The sequence below is a fragment of the Sorex araneus genome, chromosome 5, assembly GCF_027595985.1.
Source record: "Sorex araneus isolate mSorAra2 chromosome 5, mSorAra2.pri, whole genome shotgun sequence".
NCBI classification, from domain to species: Eukaryota; Metazoa; Chordata; class Mammalia; order Eulipotyphla; family Soricidae; genus Sorex; species Sorex araneus.
The window spans coordinates 106,884,848-106,904,880 of NC_073306.1; the positions used below are offsets into that span (position 1 = coordinate 106,884,848).

At 35.9% G+C, this 20,033-nt stretch overlaps 1 protein-coding gene and 1 pseudogene across 1 annotated transcript in view; one reads left to right on the forward strand and one right to left on the reverse strand.

The window, feature by feature from the left end:
* Window positions 1-20,033, reverse strand: part of CTNNA3 (catenin alpha 3) — a 1,605,010-nt gene that overhangs the window by 434,840 nt on the left and 1,150,137 nt on the right. The gene's annotated exons all lie outside the window — the stretch shown is intronic.
* Window positions 3,936-15,316, forward strand: LOC105943299 (deoxyguanosine kinase, mitochondrial-like; annotated as a pseudogene).

Sequence of the window (20,033 nt, forward strand, 5' to 3'; positions counted from 1 at the left end):
CTTCTAAATAAGTGCTCTAATACTGTCAGTTCCACTCATTTCCTGGGAACTCCCACGTTCAAGAAGCACTGGTTATCCCAGATCTTTTCCACTTCTCTTTCCCTACCAACCGTGTTTTCTACTGTTCTCAGTAGCATGACTTTCACTCTGCTATTCTGGGTAAGTAATCTATATGAAAAAGAGACAATGGATAAATATATCTGTATTTTTAAAAAGCTTTTCTAAAGATTGACCTAATTACAAAATGCTGAAGTAAGACTATTAAAAGATTTATAAGCAAGTGATTAAATTTTGGGATGATTATGCCTAAAGAATCAGATAAAAGAAAGAGAGGGAATAAAAATCACCCTTGATTTTGAAAAATAAAAAACCTCTGTGAAAATTATCTTTACGGTGGAGTCAGGAAACTGCCTGCTTTAAGGTGGAGCTATAGACCTGCCTGCTCTTTAAAGAATATTTATATTTGAGAGTGAACCACTCTCTTCCAACCAGTGGTTTCAATATACTTTAAAAACTTGCACAAGCCTACCAACAAAAAAAACCTAAGGAAACTTTACTTCACGATGCAGTCAGACACTAAGTCAAGAATTTGCTAGTCCCAATCTGACATCCTTCAACTATCAAAAAAAAAAAAAAAACCTCTGCATTTTCACCCTCAGCCTTTACTTGGAGTATAGTTTCAGCTCTAAATAGTTTCACCTCTGACCCTCTTTCTTCAGATGAAACAATTTAAGTATTGATACACTGCCCTAGTGTCTTCCCTCTACCTCTCCAAATGCATTCTGAACCTTGGTTATCTGCCGATAAGTATCTCCCGCCTTATAAAACAATAACTTAATAATGGTCACTGATCATTTTTTTCCAATTTTCACTTGGTGCCTATTACAATTATCATCAGATACTTAAGCTGTACTTTAAGTAGTGTAGAGTGGCACTACTTGCATCTGTAATATAAACACCTCCCACGACCCCATTTTGATTCTGATATTGGCCTTAAAATAACAGTGTTTCCTAATGCCTACTCCCTCAGAAAACAGGATTAGCTAGACTCTTATGGACAATTTGACTTCTTGCTCTTGTATAAATAAGAGTATGGAGGTCATATGGATAGCTGAATCACTTAAAATGGCAGAGCTGATAACAGAGTTGAAATTTAAACTATAGATTAACGTCACCTAGAGTTTGGGATCTTTTCACTACACAAGTTTGGTGAGTTAAAAATTAGTTAAAAATAGTCATACCATCTCATTCAACTTGAAGTATACAAATGGTTGAAAAGAAATAGCATTATTGACTTGAATGGCTTTGTAATGAAAATGTAGTATTAATTTCACATTTTCAACTTGAAGGATATATGACCAGAAGAAAACTATTTACCCTCTTGTTTTATTAAAATTTTACTTTATTTTATTGATACATCATGAGATATAGTTACAAGATTTCATGTTTGAATTACAATCACACAATGATCAAACACCCAACCCTCCACCAGTGCACATTTCCCACTACCAAGATCCCCATTATACCTTCACCTTTCCCACCCTCCCACTGCCTCCATGGCAGACAATATTCCCCATACTCTTTCTCTACTTTGGGGCATTATGGTTTGCAATGAGAGGTTATCATGTTTGATAACTAAGAGGTTAGCATGTTTGGTCCTTTCTCAACTTTTGGCACACAACTGCCATCCTGACTTATTCTTCCAACCATAATTTTGTTAGTGATCCCTTCTCTATCCCAGTTGCCTTCTCCTTCATGAGGCAGGCTTCCAATTATGGAGCAATCTTCCTGATCCTTATATCTACTGCCCTTGGGTGTCAGTCTTGTGTTATGTTATTTTATATTTCACAAATGAGTGAAGTTGTTCTATATCTGTCCCTCTCTTTCTGACTCATTTCACATAGCATGATACTCTCCATATCTATCCAGTTACAAGAAAATTTCATGATTTCACCTCTCCTAACAGCTGCATAGGAGCTGTTGGACAATTGGTTAAAGAAACTTTGGTACATCCACATGCACTGTGTGGATGTACCAAAGTTTCTTTAACCAATTGTCTGTTCTCGGGCACTTGGGTTGTGTCCAGATCTTGGCTATTTACCTTCTTAAGGCATTAGAAATTGTTAATTGTCCTGTAAATTTGAAATCATAATTGCAAATAGTGCTTGAAAACATAAGCATATTTTTGTTGTTTGCTTTTTTGGGGTCACACCCAGCATTATTCAGGGCTTTCTCCTGATTTTGTGTTCAGAGATAATTCAAGAAAGTGCTCAGAGAAACACAGAATCAGATCATTATGCGATGTCTATGTACAAGGCAATTGCCTTAACCTTCTGTACTAGCTCTCCAGTTCCTAAAGATAGGTTATTATATATGTACATGTATGTCTAGAATAATGAGGCCATCAATATACAGTTATTTCCTTTATCCTTATATCCTTCCCCACATGTTGATTACTGATTCTTAACAAATAGATCAGAGTATTAAGAAACATAATACAAATTAAGTTATTTATTTCAAAGGCATAATTCTTTTATATTTTTTATTTTTTTTTACCAATCTTTCAAAGGCATAATTCTTAATGTGCATTTTATTATTGTATACTTTGGGTATAATGTGTTTTCTTCTGTTATGTCACAACTATAATGTTTATCTGTAAATTAAATTTGCATCATTGGTTATAAAAGCATTTTGAAGACAATATCTTACTTATGAATGTGATCTTTACTCTGCAGTAATTTTACAAGCATGAAATTCACAACTTCTTTCAATAAAAATGTATGATATTGTGAGTCCATATAATTTCAGTATTTGAGAAAAGTACTGAAGTTCCAGAAAGTATTAAATGTATAGCATACACTCCAAAAAAAATTATAAAAGACATAGGTATGTATAGTCATTTCAAATAATGATACTCTAAAGAAAATAGTGTCAGATTTAAAAAAAACTAAATGTGTCTAAGGAATAATTTTACAGTATATGTTAGACTGTTTTGGAGGGGAAAAGATTCTTATTTAAAGAATTATATGCATATTTATTGATTGTTCCCAGAGGATACTCATAGAAGAAGATGAGAAAGTTAGAACTGTCAAAAGGAAAAGCTGTCCCACTGAGCACTCATAGGATACTCTGAGAAGCTGATGCCTTAAGAATCTCTCTATATTTAGGCAGGGATAGCAAATGTCCCCAAAGCCAGTCACTGATTGCAAGCACAACCAAGCAGGGATTAACTATGGTAACTATTTAACTATGGTAAATATTTAATCTGCTCAGATTGGGACTGGACCTCTTTCGCCCAGATCCCCCATTTTCTAGTAGCTAGGTGGTCACACCCAGAAACTGCCCCTGGTGCCAGTACTGTGTAATCCCATCAATGGACAACATCCAGAGACTATAAAACTAAGCTCTCAGAAGTGCGCACTTTGCGGCTGCGCAACATCTTATAGCCTAGTTCTCCCTCTTGGAGAACCTGGCAAGCTACCAAGAGTTTCCTGCCCGCATGCGAGAGTTTGGCAAACTCCCTGTGGCATATTCACATGCCCAAACCAGTAAAAACGATGGGTCTCATTCCCCTGATCCTGAAAGAGACTGCAAGCAGCACCATTGGGAAGGATGAGTAAAGAGAGGCTTCTAAAATCTCAGGGTTAGAATGAATGGAGACGTTACTGAGACTGCTCGAGAAAATTGATGATCAATGCGATGATGATGATGATGATGATGATGATGATATGATAAAATATTTAATTATTTAACTATGGTAACTATTTAACTGTGGTAGATTTCTAATTATGGTAAAAATTTGATTCCCAGAGAGTGAGGAAACCATAATTTATCAACAACTGACACTCTGAGTGATAGGGGGAATAAGTCCTTGATATCCTTATTAAGGGATGGTGTATCTTAATATCCACTGCAGTTAACATTTTGTACCACTCATGTATACTTCTTATAGAAGATTAACTGTATCTGGAAATGCCCTAATTAGTATTGTTTACAGTGTAGCTTGCAATTCAAGAGGTAGACAAATTGTATTCTGTTATTTATGCAGCTTGTCTTTATACTGCAAAACTTACAATTGTCTGCACTAACACCCATTCTATTTCCCCTAATCCTGACCCATCATCTCTGATAATCTACATATCCTGATTCTGAAACTCACATCTTTAACACTCGTTAACTTCTTATAGGTCATGCTTGTTAGTATTTGCCACTTCAACATTACTTCTTAGAGTAGAATATAAAGAGATACCAGGCAGTAACACATGTAAATATATTGTGTCTTTCCTCCAATTGTGCAGCACAGACATAATCCCCTATTGCTTTTAATCTTAATATACTATCTAATCAGACTGCTCCCCCTTTCATTACTTGCTAGCTTGGCCTGAGTGAAATGGAAGTTAAGATTCTCCCATCATGTATAACTATACATAGTATTACTATAAAATAGGCTTTTCTGTGTATATTTTTGTTTGGGGACAATACCTAATGGTGCTCAGGGCTTTCTGAACATATTCATGAAGTTTTTGGGGGTATAATCTTTGTTGAATGTAAACCGCTATATTCTCTCATTGACCATGGAGGAATTCCATTAAACAGTTTAAGAAATTCTGAAATCAAGAAATAGAAGTAGACCCCAGCACCACACACTCCATAAGGACCTCTGATTGTTACCAGGTGGCACTTCAGCACAAAGCCAAGACCAACCCCTGAGCACCATCTGGTTGCCACAAACCCCACAGTGCCCATGCCCCCCTCCAACAAAGTTAAGTATAATAACTTTAGGATTTTTTGAAGTATTTAACTATATCTATAGATACATGGACCCCTGGAATGTGACAATGATTCTCCCAGTCAGGGACAATGGATTCCCAAGACTGGTGTACACAGCATGGCCAAGACATAGCCACCCACACGGGACACGTGCTTGTAGTCTAAGACAAATATTGTTAGGAAAAGCAGTGCTAAAATAGAGGCTAATAGAATGTACCTATGAGCACTAAAGTGTGCTCATATGTGTGATGTGATGTGTGTGTGTACTGTGAATACTATGAAGAAGCTGCTAAAGCACTGTCCTTGATGCTCTGAGGCAGAGGTAAAGTTGAGTATTGCTGATACCCAAAGATCTGTTTCCCGAGTCTTGAGCCATTGGCCACCAGCATTCAAGGTCAATTAATCTATGTTTTTCTTAGAAATGTCAGATTTCCCTGGCAGCAGTCCAATTCCCGTAATAGATAGGACTCGGAGCATTCCTACAGGCCCCAGCGACCTCTAGTGCTCAAGGGGTTGTGCCAGGGAGAACGCCAAGATTTAACATCTATTATTTAAAGACACAAAATAAAGATAAAGAATGTCAAATCTCCCAAACTGATTGAAATGACTTGACTTTCAGTGACTGTTCTCATGCTACTAGCATTAAGAGGAATGTATTAAGAAAATATCAGTCAACTCTGTGCAATCTCTGAGATCTTGAAAATGTACTAAGACTTGTGGTAATTCTCCCTTGAAAATATACATACACACATAACTTGTACACATATCCAATAATTCACACAAATCTAAAGGTAACATATTTCAAGGTGACAAGTCTCAACTCTCTTCTTAGCAGCATCATAAACATTATGTGTGCATTAGCACAATTGTTAGATATGCAGAACCTCAGGCCTTATCCTAGGTTTAATTAAATCAAAATAGGCATTTAAAAAACGTCCTCAGCTTGTTTGTATCACACTTAATTCTGAAAATTTTTCTATAGAAAAAGGTCAAATAATATATTTTCATACTCAACAAAAAGCAAAAAGTGCTATATACCTAAATTATTACATTTTCCTTATCTTCCCCTAAATTTCAACACTGACTAAAATTAGCCTTATTTGTAGCTGAGAACTGGTTCTTAAAACATTTTCTCTCTTTTGCAAAAACAAATCCCAGTAAAATGGTATTAACCATTAATTATTTGACAGGTGAAAGTTATAGAATTTGAAAAAAGATCCTCTTGTATCTTAATACCACTAACATATGATTTATAGTGGCACAGAAATGTAATCTCAAGGTTCTCCATATTTCCTTAAAAGATTAAGGAGTAATGTAAATCCATTATCTAGAAGGTTAGACATAAATGTCGGTACCTGGATATTCCATAATGGAGAGTACTGATTAATAATAACAAAATACAAAGTCTTTCCTTAAGAGATTTATGTCTGATTGCAATTTTCCATGTCCAGATATCCACAACCAACAATAGTTGCCAATTTATCTTACAGGCAGAATTTTAAAAATAAAAAGTAGAGATGTATAAAGTAAAATATATTTCCCAGGTATTAAATCTTCATAGCTAAATCTTTCTATTTGATATAATAAGTAGTATCTTTATTTCTTCAAGTTCATTTTGAAGAGAAAAATTAGTCATTCTTTTATTCTCCAAATTTCTTCCATGTATTTTTTATTCACTGTTTAGACTGAAGGATTGTTAGAGCATTAAAAATATGGTATTTTAAAAATAAATAGTTTCTTGGTCAGGCAATTTAGTTCTACAATTCTTAAATTTATAATGGCTTCATGATGAATGGGGTATCAATATTAGATATGATCAATGCTAAAATAAAATCTACCAGTTCAAATTCTTCATTGGCACGGTGCATACATTGTATTATTTTAAAAATGTAATTTCTAAATGTTAGCATTTCTGCTGTTCTAGTTTCATGAAGTATTAAGTAAATATACTTAATGTATTCAATGTTGACACTTCAACACTAATCTTTAGATGTGACCAATACATTATTTTATTTCCACTGCTTTAGAATGATGACTTTTTCCCATAGCTTTTTTTTAAATGTTAGAAATTGTTCTGAATCAAACTGATAAGGATATTTGATTTGTACTAACATTTCTTATTGTCAAAATAGTAAAAACCCTGAAGACAACTTCTTTTATATGTCTCATTGAATATACTTTCCTTCACTTTATTTATCTTTTTTAGAATTTTCATTCATTTTAATAGGGTTTTTTCTCTAAGACAACTCCAGTTTTTCTGTATTCATAAAATAGAAGAGCAAATATGATTCTCAAATCAAAGCCTGCTCACAATAATTTTCTTCACCCCTAGGCCTTTTTCATGTATAACACAGATGAGCATTATTTTTTTCACAACCAGATGGTTATTTCTCTGTCAATCACATAGCACTTTTGCAGGGCAGCATGTTTATCCCCTTTGCTGATATACAACTTTATGCTGCATTGGTTCTAAAGAGTTGCTGTTTATTTCCTCACCTTGACATGTGTATCTTTGTCTTTTCTTAAATCACTTAATCTAACCACACTATTTCTGTCATAATACCAGAAAGATAAAATTCCACAAATAAGCATTAGAATAAAAGGACAAGGACGAGGAGGAGGAGGAAACAGAAGAGGCAGAGGGAAAAAAATTGTTATGCCAACAGTTACTTGAAGGAGTTTTAGTTACCTTTAAAATTACATCAATCATAACTATTCCTGGTGGTAGTTTTATACCATTTCAGTGCTCACCTAATATGAAAATTTTAGAGCTACCAGATATTTATTTATTTATTTATTTTTTAAATAAAAATTTTATTTTATTAAATCACCGTGTGGAAGATTACAATGCTTTCAGGCTTAGGTCTCAGTTATACAATGCTGAAACAACCATCCCTTCACCAGTGCCCATATACCACCACCAAAAAAAAAAAACACACACAATACACCTCCCATCCTGCCCCACCACTTGTACCTGATAAGTTTCATTTTACATTCTGTTTACTTTGGTTACATTCAATATTTCAACACAAACCTCACTATTGTTGTTAGGAGTACCCCACTAGATTCAGACCTACTGTGAAGACAAATAAGGTCGCTCGGCCGCGCGGTTTTGAATTTCTGTACTTTGACACAAGTCCAGGGAGATTTCTTCCAGATACTGGATCATTGCAGGCTTGAAAACCCAATCTGTGGTCATCTTAATATGGCGGCCACCGCGTCCTTCATCCCCGGAGAGAAAGAGGCGAGAGAGAGAAATACCTTTCCCCTCCTGGGCGGGCACGGGGCCGAGGCTTAGTTCTCAGGCTGGAGACATTCTGCGAGGAGTTGCCCATGCCGAAAGAGGTTTTGCTGGGTCTGGATTCACGCTTGTGCAGCTGTGGAGAGCGAGCTACCAGATTTTTAAATAAACATATTTTCAGAATAATCTGATTTTTGCCATGTGTTTTAAATGCACATTATGTACTGCCATTTTTGATTGACTCTAGTTTTAAGATTTCATATTATGTTAATTAACCTATTCATTTTCTTTTCTCTTCCTGACTGCACAAAAAGAGAATTTTCAGTGAGATAATCACACAAATACACCTAATCATGTGACTTTTGCATCTATATTTGCTCTTGAAATCATTTATAAAACATAAGAAAAAACTCTTTAAAAGTTTAGTAGGATTTACTCTTGAAAAATATCTTGTTCTAGTGTGTTTTGCCAGGGTAAAATATTAGAGAAATTAATTTATTTTCCAGTTTACTCAGACTTGCTATTACACTTATGTCTACTTGAGTAATATGATCACTATATTTTTATATATAGCAATGTCATCTATCTATCTATATGTTCGGTCACATCTAGGTATGTCCTGGGCTTACTCCTGGCTCTTGTCAGGGATCACTTGACTCCTAGGGCCTTACGAAGTGCTGTGGATGGAACTGGAACCTGGAACCTGTTGCAAGCAAGGCAAGCTCCTTATGCCTATATTTTCTCCAGCTCCCAGGTACATTTTATGTTCCGTGAATGTAGAGCTCTTAACTATTTCTCTTATTATTTTTAAATTATGTTTAAAATATTTTGTTATAATTTTGTTTTGCTTTTCTGTTGTCATTTAGTTTTTGAACAACACCAATGCATTCATTCGCAATTGCCGGTTCTATGTTTGGGCTGTCTCTGTATCTGGTAGTGCTTATGGACCCACACAATGGTAGAATCAAACCAGGGCTCCTACAGGCAAATGTGCGAAGCTTGTGGTCCTTTGAGCTGGACCACCATTAAAAATTTTTTTTAAAAAAGTATCAAGCAAGAATTTTTTGTAAGGTGAGAAGATGGAGAGCAAGGGTAAAACGTCAAGCTCATGATGCTCAGGGAAAACTGGCTATGTTTTAAGGTCCTTATGTGCAAAACAAGTGCCTTAACCTCTGTACTAGCTCTCCAACCCAAGAGATGTGCTTTATTTAAATTTAAAGAACCAATATTTTAAAACTCTATGTATATTTTTCTATTAACTGCATCTCAACTCTCCATCTTCCCTACTTTCTGCAAATAAACAATGCTTTTTAAAACCCAGTTTCTAAAGATGAATGCCTAAATAAATGTTTCCATTAAAAATGAGTTAAATAGGGTAAATCTCACTACTTTCAGTAATTTAAGTCCATTTTCTAACTTAGAACTGGATTCCCATTACCTTTCAAATCAATTTATGTTTTTATTTCTATTGTGAGTAACTCTCAAAAAAATTGGTTTCATATATACTTCTCTGACTTTTTGCTGCTCTCTAATTTAATCATCCTGTGTTTGAGAAAAGGGAAAGTCCACCTTTGTGAAGTTCTTCACAGCAGCTTATCCAGAGTGGCCTGTGGCTACAGAACCTATAGCAACACAGCAGAACATTCAGACTGTGTGCACCCAAAACGCCTTCACTACCCAGAGTCTTGGAAACTTGCTCGATACGTTGTACCAGGAGCCTGCACGATGGTCCTATACATTCCAGACATTTTCTTTCCCGAGCCGCCTGAAAATCCAGATGGAGCCTGTCCCCGAGACTGTTCCAGGCCAGCAGTGCTGCGCGGATCTTTCAGAGGTCTGTTTACAGTGACAGGTATATCTCTGCAAAGAACCTTCTTGAAAATGACGCCCTCAGTGACGTGGAGTGGCACATCTACCAGGACTGGCATTCCTTTCTCCTGCAAGGGTTTGCCAGCCAGCTATGACTTCATGGCTTCATCTAACTGCGGACTACTCCCAGGTTTGTTTGAAGCAACTGTACCAGAGAGCCAGGCAGGGGGAGAAAGGGATTGAGGTGGCATATCTCGAGCAGCCTAATGAGCAGCATGAGGCCTGGCTTGTCCGTAAAACAACCAGGCTCCACTTTGACACTCTGCTCAACATTCCAGTGCTGGTGCTGGATGTCAGTGATGACTTTTCTGAAGTCGGACCCAAACAAGAAGAACTCTTGGCAAAGGTAAACTCCTTTATAAAAAAACCTATAGTCATATTTGGGAATTTAAATTTTTCTTTTAATTTATTTTTTTTTCCTTTTTGGGTCACGCCCAGCAATGCTCAGGGGTTACTCCTGGCTTTGCACTCAGGAATTACTCCTGGCGGTGCTCGGGGGACCATATGGGATGCTGGAAATCTCCAGCCCCTAATTTAAAAAACAATTTAAAAATTTTAAAAAATTATAAAGCATTTTGTATATGAATACATTCATATATGAATATATGAATAAAGTTATATGAAAAACCTTATATTATAAAGTCTCCTACCTCTGTGCCTGGCTGTCTTCATAGGGACCCCTTGGAGAGGGGGCGGGTTGAGTTTCCCTTCCCACCCAGAGCAGAGCCTTCGGCAGCTGAAGACTTTCAGAACCCAGCCACAGCCATACTCAAGGCCACTCTCCACCTGCTAGGATGAGCCTCATGCATGAAGGAACTGGCAGAGGTACACAGGGCTCAGATCTCCAAGCGTGCTCTGATCAGGACTGGGTCTCCTCCACCCAGATCCCTTATTTTTCCAGTAGCTAGGCATTCACACTTACAAACTGCCCCTGGTGCCATGTAATACCATCAATAGTCAAGATCCAGAGACTATAAAACATAGATTCCAGAATTGCGAGGACACTCAACCACTTATTGTCTAGTTTTCCCTCTTGCAGAGCCCGGCAAGCTACTGAGAGTATCCTGCCCTCACAGCAGAGCCTGGCAAGCTCCCCGGGGCATTTTCGATATGCCAAAAACGTAACAATGATGGGTCTAATTCCCCTGATCCTGAAAGAGCCTCCTTGTGGCACTGTTGGGAAGATTGAGTAAAGAGAAGCTGCTAAAATCTCAGGGCTAGGCATCTACCACAAGCCTACGGCAAGCATTATCCTCAACGGGGAAAAACTAAGGGCCTTTCCTCTAAGATCAGGCACAGGACAAGGATGCCCACTCTCACCACTTCTCTTCAATATAGTACTGGAAGTACTTGCGATAGCTATTAGACAAGAAAAAGAGATTAAGGCATCCAGATAGGAAAGGAAGAAGTCAAACTCTCACTATTTGCAGACGATATGATACTATATCTAGAGAAGCCTAAAGCCTCTACTAAGAAACTCTTAGAAACAATAGACTTATACAGTAAAGTTGCAGGCTACAAAATCAATACCCAAAAATCCATGGCCTTCCTATACGCAAACAATGAGGCAGAGGAAAAGGACATGAAAAAAGCAATCCCATTCACAATCGTGCCCCAGAAAATCAAGTACCTCGGAATCAGCTTAACCAAGGAAGTAAAAGACCTCTACAAAGAAAACTATAAAACGCTACTCCATGAAATAAAAGAAGACATGAGGAAATAGAAATATATACCCTGCTCGTGGATAGGGAGAATCAATGTTGTCAAAATGGCAATACTCCCCAAAGAATTATATAGATTCAACGCGATCCCTATAAGTATACCCATGACATTCTTCAAAGAAATGGATCAAGCAATCCTAAATTTCATATGGAACAACAAACGTCCACGGATAGCTAAAACAATTCTTGGGAAAAAGACGATGGGAGGCATCACCCTCCCCAACCTCAAACTTTACTACAAAGCAGTAACAATTAAAACAGCATGGTACTGGAACAAAGGCAGAGCCGTAGACCAATGGAACAGGTTGGAATACCCTTACACACAACCCCAAATGTATGATCATCTAATCTTTGATAAGGGAGCAAGAGATGTGAAGTGGAGCAAGGAAAGCCTCTTTAACAAATAGTGCTGGCACAACTGGACAACCACATGCAAAAAAATGGGCTTAGACCTTGACCTGACACTATGCACAAAAGTCAGATCAAAATGGATTAAAGACCTCAACATTAGAACACAAACCATAAGGTACATTGAAGACAAGGTCGGCAAAACCCTTCACGATATTGAAGATAAAGGTATCTTCAAAGATGACATGGAACTAAGCAATCTAGTAAAAACAGAGATCACAAATGGGACTACATTAAACTAAAAAGCTTCTGCACCGCAAAAGATACAGTGACCAGAATACAAAGACTCCACAGAATGGGAAAGGATATTTACACAATACCCATCAGATAAGGGGTTGATATCAATGGTATATAAAGCACTAGTTGAACTCTACAAGAAGAAAATATTCAACCCCATCAAAAAAATGGGGCAAAGAAATGAACAGAAACTTTACAAAGGAAGAGATACGAATGGCCAAAAGGCACATGAAAAAGTGCTCTACATCACTAATCATCAGAGAGATTCAGATCAAAACAACCACGAGATACCACCTCACACCACAGAGACTAGCACACATCCAAAAGAACAAAAGTAAACACTGTTGGAGAGGATGTGGGGAGAAAGGGACCCTTCTACACTGTTGGTGGGAATGCCGACTGGTTCAGCCCTTTTGGAAAACAATATGGACGATTCTCAAAAAAATTAGATATTGAGCTCCCATTTGACCCAGCAATACCACTGCTGGGAATATATCCCAGAGAGGAAAAAAAGTATAATTGAAACGACATCTGCACTTATATGTTCATCGCAGCACTGTTTACAATAATCAGAATCTGGAAAAAAACCGAATGCCCTAGAACGGATGACTGGTTGAAGGAACTTTGGTACATCTATACAATGGAATACTATGCAGCTGTTAGAAAAAAGGAGATCATGAATTTTGTATATAAGTGGATCGGCATGGAAAGTTTCATGTTGAGTGAAATGAATCAGAAAGAGAGAGACAGACATAGAAATATTGCACTCATCTGTGGTATATAGAATAACAAAGTGGGAGACTAACACCCAAGAATTGTAGAAATAAGTACCAGGAGGTTGACTCCATGGTTTGGAGACGGCCTCACATTCTGGGGACAGGGCAACTCAGAGAAGGGATCACCAACTATAATGTAGTCAAGGCCATGTGGGGGAAGGGTGTTGCGGGCTGAATGAGGGCTAGAGGCTGAGCACAGTGGCCATTCAACACCTTTATTGCAAACCACAACAGCTAATTAGAGAAAGAGAACAGAAGGGAATGCCCTGCCACAGTGTCAGGGTGCGGTTGGGGGAGATGAGATTGGGGAGGGTGGGAGGGATGCTGGGTTTACTGGTGGTGGAGAATGGGCACTGGTGAAGGGATGGGTTCCCGAACTTTGTATGAGGGAAGCATGAGCACAAAAGTCTGTAAATCTGTAACTATACCCTCACGGTGATTCACTAATTAAAAATAAATAAATTTTAAAAAATGAATCTAAAGTTATGATAAGAATATGAAAAAAATATCTCAGGGCTAGGATGAATGGAGCAAATCGAGCATATCGATGGACAACAGGATGATGGTGATACAGTGACAGTGTTTGAGATCATGTAGCTTGAGATCATGTAGCAGTTTTCTGATACTACATAGACTTAGTTTCTTTCTTGTATAATTTGTGTTAAATGTTAATAAAATTTATTCTGTATCTTAAGTGTATATGATATATTTGCTACAGGAGTATTAGGCCTCTTAGATGATTTATTTAAATCATATTTATATTAAATTTATCATTTTGTAATTTCAATTTCTGATATCTTTATGGTAGAATTTTCCATCATGAGTCTGCACATATGTATTTCTCCTTATGCTTTGGTCAACTTTACCATAAGAGCTATCTAAAAATTATTAAAAGGTATTTTCTTTATTAAAAGTTATTTTATGATAATGTGTTGTTCTATGAAATTCTTATTGTTTTCCTTTTTGATATTAAAATTTATATATATTTTAATATGTACCTACCATACATGATATGTACTTATACATACTACTTAATTATTCCTATTTTATTTTAAGGTATTTTTCCTCTAATAATCATTTTTATTAAGTGTAGTCATTTTGATATAATTTAAGAACTTTAAACAATTGTTCTTCATGTTGTATCTGAAATTAAATAATACACAGTAGAAAATCAACAAAAAGATTGCATATTTAATCAATAAATTTTAGTGGTAAGTATACTATATTTGTACAGCTAGAAGAAATATACCTAATTTTTATTAGATGTTTTTTATAAAAGAAATATATTTTTACTATTGAAAATATAAATAAATAAATAAAAATATAAATAAATATAAATAACAGATATATACATACCTCTCGGAGAGCCTGGCAAGCTATTGAGAGTATCCCGCCCACACAGCAGAGCCTGGCAAGCTACCCATGATGTATTCAATATGCCCAAAACAGTAACAATAGTCTCCTTCCCCTGGCCCTGAAAGAGCCTCCAATCATTGGGAAAGACGAGTAAGGAGAGGCTGTTAAAATCTCAGGGCTGAGTGTAATAGAGACGTTATGGTGCCTGCTCAAGTAAATCGCCGAACAACAGGATGACAGTGATACAGTGATTGCAAGTAGTGATTAAAAACATCAATAAACTAGTCATGAAAAAACATGAGCATTGTTATAGTCAAAATATTTTTAAGTTAAGATTGCTTTTAATTTTCTCTTCTGTAAGTCTGTTTCAACTAATTGAAAGTATGCCTGGTCGTACACTGGAATTAAATTACAAAAATGTGAGTTGAGGGGCTGGAGCAATAGCACAGCGGTTAGGGCGTTTGCCTTGCATGCGGCTGACCCCCCGGGTTCGATTCCCAGCATCCCATATGGTCCCCTGAGCACCGCCAGGGATAATTCCTGAGTGCAGAGCCAGGAGCAACCCCTGTGCATCGCAGGGTGTGACCCAAAAATCAAAAAAAAAAAAATGTGAGTTGATTAAAGCTTAACTTCAATTAATTCCAGTTTACTACAGGGCTGACACTGTTAATCTTAACATACATTAATCTATAGCTATAATGGAATGTTAGAAAAAGGAAGCCAAATTTTCCAAAGAAGTTTTAAAGAAGGAAAATCCTCTTAGAGTGAATTTCTGTTTTAATATATCCCTAGTTAAATAGCAAATGGAATGAATGATTTTATTTAATTTTAATGTAAATTGTTAGTCTTTAAAAAGAGGATATTTTTTTCCATGATATGAAATTTTCATTGTTCAGATGACATCTTTGGAATTAAGAAGTAACTTGAGTCCAGATTGAAAAATCTATAATCATATCATCATTCTCATCTATACATTGTGTTCCTTCAAATGCTCCAATAAATATTTATCTACTTGACTTAGTAAAAGCACACAGGTGGCCAGAGACATAGTACAAAGTATTTCCCTTGCGTCTGGCTGACAGGGGTTTGATCACTTCATATGATCCCTTAAATCTTACCAAGAGTAATCCCTGAGTATTCCCTGAGTGCAAGGTCAGAAGTAAACCCTGAGCACGACCAGGTGAGGTCCAAATGTTCACCCCACTCCCCACAAATAATAAATAATAAAAGTACATTGATAATAGACCCTACACAACAATCTTGCCCAGCAAATCTATTCAAGAAATAGTATCATTAGATAAGATGCATTTTTTTGAAAAAAATCTAGTAACATTATAAGCAAAATTATTGGTAGTAGTATGTCATATTGCATCAGAAATATATTTTTCCATGAAGTTCTTGTAGTCTTGAAGCTCAATATTATATTTTCCTTAGTAAATGTAAATACATATTTACAAAGAAATGAAGCCTTATAAAGAATTGCTTAGTTTTATATAATATAAATTAATTTAATGAAGAAATACATAAATTGAAAATAAAATAATTCATATTAAAATAGTAACATTATAGCTAAATATATAGAAAAATAAACAAGAAATATGGAAAACAATAAAAAAAGAAATTACAATGTTTTCAGTGCTCAACCTATTTTAAACACTTCATGAATACATTTTATCCCACCAAGACCTATGATATAGACTCTATTATAGTAACTTTTTGGAAAATGAGGAAATTCTTCATTTATTCAACTTATAAATTATGAGTTTCCACAAATGGTCCTACATTAGAGACCAGGTGGTGACTCAGTGTACCCTTCTGGAACAATGTACACCTGTAATATATTTGTTTCATGAAGACTTTTAAAAACAAGAAAATTATGCTATAATTCAGCACAATTATTTCAATTATTTATTAATTAAAAGACATAGGAACTGTATAACTTCTCATAGTCTAAATAATAATGAGCATTCTGAATTGCATATGGATAAGAAAGGAGTCTTGTATAATATAAGCTAGGTGATTTTAGAATTACCCCAAATCTGATTACAACTTGAAAAAATATAATAATCCCATCACTTCTTAAAAGTCTGGATTCTCTTATTGGAAATAAGAGAATAATACTTCTAAAATACTTCTTTTAAAATAACAGGAGAAAATATATCAAATATTTTTTATAAATTTTATAACATAAACATTTTTACACCTAATAAGTTCTCTAAAATATGAGCCAAACTATTATAAGGGATTGAAGAGACAATTTGAGTTCACAGATCAATAATTTTAAAAATGTACTTTTCTTTGAATGTTTGATATGTTATTTACAACATCAATTTATTTTCCTACCTCTTCTCCTATTCCTATAAGTTTTGGTGAGTAAAATGGATCAAGGAAATTACTGAAAATGATTCCTTATCATCTAATCAGTAGATTATCTTCAACACAGTTTGAAATGGCAAAGATGGATTTAGACTCCTGGTCTTCCTAAATCCAAAAATCCATACTCATTTTCATCATGATCCACTTCTAATCTAAAATTATAAAAAATTTAAGAATCACCAAAGGAACATAGGTAGAAATGATATACTGTTTGATTGATAAAACTATCTCCGTAATTATAGATATATAATTTTAATTGTTAGTTAACTGTTGAACACACAATAGCTAGGCAAAACGCAGTTAGTCTATTTAGTAATTATACAAAGAGTTATAACAAATCACTTGATCAAAATACCTTTCTAAAGACAGTTTTGGTAAAACAAAAAAACGAAGTTTAGTTTATTGCTTTATATATTCAAGCAAGATAAGGGATACATACCTAATATTTTTAGAAAGCTAGACAAGTGTTTCAAATATCAAACTGGAAGTATTTCTAAACTTGAAATTGAAGAACTCACAAACTAAAGACTGAAGTCTCTGCATGTAGATTTAAGTAAAAATGAAAGATGCTACATAACTAAATGAAGATATCTGTAACAAACACAAAAGGAAAATTTTAAACAAACCATTTAAAATATTTTAGAGATAGCAAACTTTAAAAGAAAAAATCCTAAAAGGAAAAATACAAACATTCCATAGATATGTGGGAAAATGGTTAATCTCTCGACTTATTTGAATATTGTAAGTACCTGGAAAGAGAGCTTAAAGAATATTTTGCATGCTTAGCATGTAGAAGAACTAGGTGTGGCCCCAGGCACCCAGTGCTCCCTAGCTCTATTCAGTGTGGTCTCTCCAAAATAAAATTCTAATTAGATCAACAAATATAGCACACCCTTTAAAAATTTATCAGCACTTGTAAACAATGTGCTAACATATTCAGTTAGAATGAGAATATGGAAAAAAAATAATCTAAAATTAGTAGAATTTTATACAAACCAGGAAAAGTTTATACTCTTCAATCTAATACCATTTTAATTCCTAAGAATATTATCAATATTTAAAATCAGACTAATATGTATATCTTAATATATGTATATATATCCTAGCATGGGCTGGAGCTATAGCCCAGCGGGTCAGGCATTTGCCTTGCACGAGGCTGACCCGGGTTTGATTCCTCTGCTCCTCTCAGAGAGCCCGGTAAGTTACTGAGAATATCTAGCTTGCATGGCAGAGCCTGGCAAGCTACCCATTGTGTATTTGATATGCCAAAAGCAGTAACAACAAATCTGACAATGCAGATGTTACTGGTGCCCGCTTGATCAAATCGATGAGCAATGGGATGACAGTAACAGTGGCATCCTAGTATGTGTATAACTCTATCTACCAAATCTATGACTTCCACCTGTATAAGTGGAATTAATACTGTACAGAGCTAAAAGAAAGACCAGGTACATAAAATATGATGTGAATGTTGACTAATAATGTTTTTACTCCAGAAATATTTGTTACATTCCATGGGCACCTATGTATGGACACCAATGATGCAACATTTACAAAAATATTTTATTACATTAAAAATGTATTTGTAAATGTGTTTCTGCTCTGTACATTTCTACAATCAATTCAGGCACTAAAAAGATAAATACATATGAATTGTCTCTTTGCTCATGGAGCATACTCTCTAGAGTGGGAAAGTGTAAAATTGCATCATGACAATTGGTGGAAGAGATAAAAATATTTTGATAGCTTTAGTTAATTCCTATTTGGGGAGTTGCTTCCCTGAGGAAATGCCTAAACTGAAATCTAAATGATTTACATAAATTATTCTGGATAAAAGTTACTGAGTCCAGGGCCTGGGCCTCAGGCATGTAAGTGCCCTACCACTGAGCCACTTTCCTATCCTCTAATAAGCTAAATTCATTAATAAAAATATACTTCTAACTCATTTAAAATAGTCTTTAAAATAAATATTTTGTAAATAAATGTTCCAAATCTTGCTTTTTTATTCAAAGATTAAATTTTCAACTTTAATTTTGTAGGTTATTTAATGTCAACATTAGTCACATGAGGCATTTAAAGAGACACAGTATGGGAATAACACATGGTTATAGGAAACAGAACCTAAGAAATGGTCTACACAACTTAGCTTACGAAGGGGAAAGGGAAGGGTGGCTGAATGAGTCCCTGACTGAGACAATGATGGAGGGAACTAGCACTTTGCAGAGCATGTAATGTTGGGACGTTGGATATATGAAGCCTTATTATTCTGGGTATTGTAAATCATGATGCCTGAAATAATTAAATTTTTAAAAATACTTTTAGAAATTGATCTTGAATTTATCTTCCTCTCTTTCAACCATATTAATTGTACATGTTAGAGAATTTCTGATATACTTCCATGATATAAAGATTATTTGAGGGCCCAGGAGATGGTACAGTAGGGAAAGTGCTTGCCTGGATGTAGCTGTCTTGGGCCAATCCTGGAACCAAACATGGTCCCTTGAGCACCACCTGAGTGATCTCTGAATACAGAGCAAGGAGAAAGCCCCTCGGACCTATGAGTATGGACTTTCTCCTGGATAAACCAACTTTGTTGAGTTTCAAAAAGCACGTAGTTCATAGTTGAAATTAATGAACATTCAGAAGGGCAGGAATTTTCTAGAGAGGTTAGGGTGAATGCCTTTTATGTATCTTTTGATCACTGTTGAATATAGCCCTGATGTATCCAAGCAGCATGGCGCCCTTGGGCCCTGTGTAATCACAAAAAAGAAACGATGATGATCCTCTGGTGGCTGCTGCTGTTGCTGGACACCTGTGTACATTCGGTAGCCCTGAGCTGCCTGCTTCCCCGCCTCCCCACCTCCCCAGGTCCCCTCAACAGAGACACTGAGAGACCGGGGGAGACAGGGAGGCTAGGGACCACAGTCAGATGGTGAAAATGGCCCATTTAATGCAGAGTTGTTAGCATACTTATAGAACATCTGAAAGGGGGCTCTAGATAAGCACAGGTATGATGGTCATTTACATAGATAAACATTTGGCAGAGGAAATTCTTTTAGGGAGATCAACTCAAGGAGACACTCTTTCTCCCAGGGGCAACTGTATTGCTTTTGTTTCCCTCTACTTGTATAAATTATAATAAACACAGCAAGAGACAAAGATCCCAACACTTAGTTCTCTGGGCTGAGAGCAAACAAGGCTTTAAACACTTGGTTGTCTGGGCTCTGAGTGCAAGCAAGACTTTTATCATAAATCCCAGACTAAGTCCTCAGGCCAGTT